This window comes from Eschrichtius robustus, chromosome 1, assembly GCF_028021215.1.
Source record: "Eschrichtius robustus isolate mEscRob2 chromosome 1, mEscRob2.pri, whole genome shotgun sequence".
In the NCBI taxonomy this organism is placed as follows: domain Eukaryota; kingdom Metazoa; phylum Chordata; class Mammalia; order Artiodactyla; family Eschrichtiidae; genus Eschrichtius; species Eschrichtius robustus.
This window is the reverse complement of record NC_090824.1, coordinates 48,264,155-48,267,309: the sequence shown is the minus strand read 5'-3', so window position 1 is coordinate 48,267,309 and position 3,155 is coordinate 48,264,155. Positions and strand designations below refer to the sequence as shown.

Genomic DNA, 3,155 nt, shown 5'->3' with positions numbered 1-3,155 from the left:
GAGTTGACGACTTAGAAAAAGTGAAAGATTTTACATCCTGCCCTGAATTCTTTTAATAATTCTGCTTGGAAAGTTGAGCTGTTTCTCCAGACATTTAAAAAAAGGTAATGAAAAACCATCTGCAATTCTATTCAAGGCAGAGCTGCAGATGTTGGAGAAAAAGTATAAAGGAAGTGAGATTTGCTCTTCTACAAATTCAAGTGCCATTAAGGGCCTTTTGATTTCCTTTATATGTTCCTTATAAGATCAAAGGGATAGTTCAAGTTTCACTTTGTGCTCAGAGGTGGCATGCCCTGTGCATGGCAGGAGTCATATTTTCATTCATTCTTTTGCCTCTCCTTGAGAATGTACCCTGTTTTCAGGCCTGCTCTAAGAGCCCCGGGGAAGCTTCCTGCTTGGCATAACAAGAAAGTGTTTGGGGAGGTGGGTTTTCAGGGACTGCAGTGGGCAGGGGGTAGTGAGACAAAGGGGCTGGGGAAGGGTTTGTATACTTTTTTGAACTTCTGCCAGGACTGCTTCATATTCTCTGGAGTTTCCTCTGAAAGGTTATTGTGGCTTGTCACAGTGATGCGCTGGTAAACCTTTAACGACTAGGTCTCCGAGGAAAAGAGCCCTGATCTATAGCATTTGCTCATTTTTGTGGTGTAAATGCTCCCACCATAGCTGATTTCACTCAATGCAGAGCCAGGAAGAGAGATGCACAACTGGCTCCTCCAGCTCACCACAAGTCTGTCTTCTGCATCATCAAGCCAGAGAGGACGCTCAGCCTGTAAGAAGTGCCTGTCATGAAGAAACCCAGCTCCAGCCTCTGCTTTAACCACCTTTGTTCAGACACAGTCTTACTCTGATCTTTTTTAGCTGATCACATTGTTGAACAATTTTATGTTTCTGTTATTTCTCTCTTCCTATAGTTTAGCTTTTCCATTTTATTGATTTTATTTCTTTGCCATCGTCTATTTCAGAAGGGAAACACTGAATCTGGAATTGCCCCTTCTCTGAAAAAGGTAGAGAGCTCATGTCATGGTCGACAATAAGAGGTCCTCTTGTACTCACTTTGGCAGAGCAGGTACTAAGATTGGAACGATGCAGAGATTAGCATGGCCCCTGCCCAGGGATGACACACAAAATCGTGACGTATTCCATATTTTTTTTCTAGGAACCAGCTATCTATATGATGGTGCCAAATGATTCAGACAGATGCTTAGGCTGAGGATGTCCTGTTTCTCCGCTTTGAGTTAACTTTGTCAACGCTGCCACCATCATAAGTCTCCTCAGAAATTACTGAGATGACATGGGTGGAATATGTATGGTGCTGAAAATCAGTCTGACTTCACCTCTAGCTTCCTGTGTGACCTGCTGCATGTCACTTAAGCCTGTTGGGAATTTTATTTTTCCTACATTGATCCTCAAGCAATAAAAGGTTGCTCATTTCTGACTCATGGGGAAAATATAATGAATTGAAAATTCTCTCAGTTGGATCTGTCCCCTCCTCCCCAACCAAGGCTCTATAGTAGAATAACCTACAGGCCTTTGGGGATGGGAAGGTATCACCTTGTGTTGATTTGGACTCCATCAGGAAATGCAAATCCAAGCTAATCGGTATCTGCTTAACTTTTTATAGGAAGGGCACAGGAGGAAATCCATCTTACCTGTGCTGCCTATATCACTTTGGTAACCTTGCATTTCATGCCCTTTATATATGCATGCCTGGACCTTACTGTCTTCTTTATGAATGGAACCACCTCCATCATCATCCTTGTCACCTTTGTGTTAAAGCCCATCATTTATTCCCAACCCCTGAGTGTCTACAAAATGAAGTAAAACATTAAAGAGAAAAAAAGAGGAAAAGAAGTCCTCTCAATCCATCTAAAACTGTTGTAAGGGTCAAAATAACAATACATTTAATTTTTACTGCAAAATTAAAACATTAGGAAATATGGTTAGCAAAGGAAGACAAAAAATATACGCAAAATGAAATAAATAAAAATCACCCATAATTCTAACAACCAGATATAACCACTGTAAATAACTGGCATATATCTTTCTAGACATATACATGTATTTTGTGTTTACAAAATGAGTTTATACTGTTCATTCTGTTTGGTAACCCTCTCCTTTCTATGTCACTAAGTAGATTTTTATTGCATCACTTTTAATGACTACAGTGTATTTCATTCTATTGATATACCTTATTTAACCAATCCCCTATAGCTGGTACTTAGGCTGTTTCTTTTTTGTTTTTATTTATTAAAATTTTTTTGTTATTTTTAATTTTTTAATTGTAGTATAGTTGCTGTACAATATTATATGTTACAGGTGTATGATATAGTGATTCACAATATTTAAAGGTTATATTCCATTTATAGCTATTATAAAATATTGGCTATATTCCCCATTTTGTATATGTCCTTGTAGCTTACTTATTTTATACCTAATAGTTTGTACTTCTGAATTCCCTCCCCCTATACTGCCCCTCCCCATTTCCTTCCCCACTAGTAATCATTAGTTTGTTCTCTATATCTGTGAGTCTGCTTCTTTTTTGTTATAGTCACTAGTTTGTTGTATTTTTTAGATTCCACATACAAATGATATCATACAGTATTTGTCTTTCTCTGTCTGACTTATTTCACTTAGCATAATGCCCTCCAAGTCCATCCAGGTTGCTGCAAATGGCAAAATTTTGTTCTTGGATTGGAAAAATCAATACTGTTAAAATGACCACACTACCCAAGGCAATCTACAGATTCAGTGCAATTCCTATCAAAATACCAATGACTTTTTTCACAGAACTAGAACAAATAATTGTAAAATTTGTATGGAAACACAAAAGATACCGAACAGCCAAAACAATCTTGAGAAAGAAGAACAGAGCTAGAGGAATCATGCTCCTTGACTTAAGTCTATACTACAAAGCTAGTCATCAAAACAGTATGGTACTGGCACAAAAACAGACATGTAGATCAATGGAACAGGATAGAGAGCCCAGAAATAAACCCATGCACTTATGGTCAATTAATCTACAACAAGGGGGCAACAATATAGAGAAAAGACAGTCTCTTCAACAATGGTGCTGGGAAAACTGGACAGCTACATGTAAAAGAATGAAATTAGAACATTCTCTAATACCATATACAAAAGTAATCTCAAAATGGATT

The 3,155-nt window shown here is 37.9% G+C and overlaps 1 non-coding gene across 1 annotated transcript; it reads left to right on the top strand.

The window, feature by feature from the left end:
• The first annotated feature begins 1,045 nt into the window (after nt 1-1,045).
• On the top strand, nt 1,046-1,149 carry LOC137778510 (U6 spliceosomal RNA). The gene has a single exon (XR_011076917.1). It is a non-coding gene; the product is annotated as a U6 spliceosomal RNA (small nuclear RNA).
• Nucleotides 1,150-3,155: the final 2,006 nt, after the last annotated feature.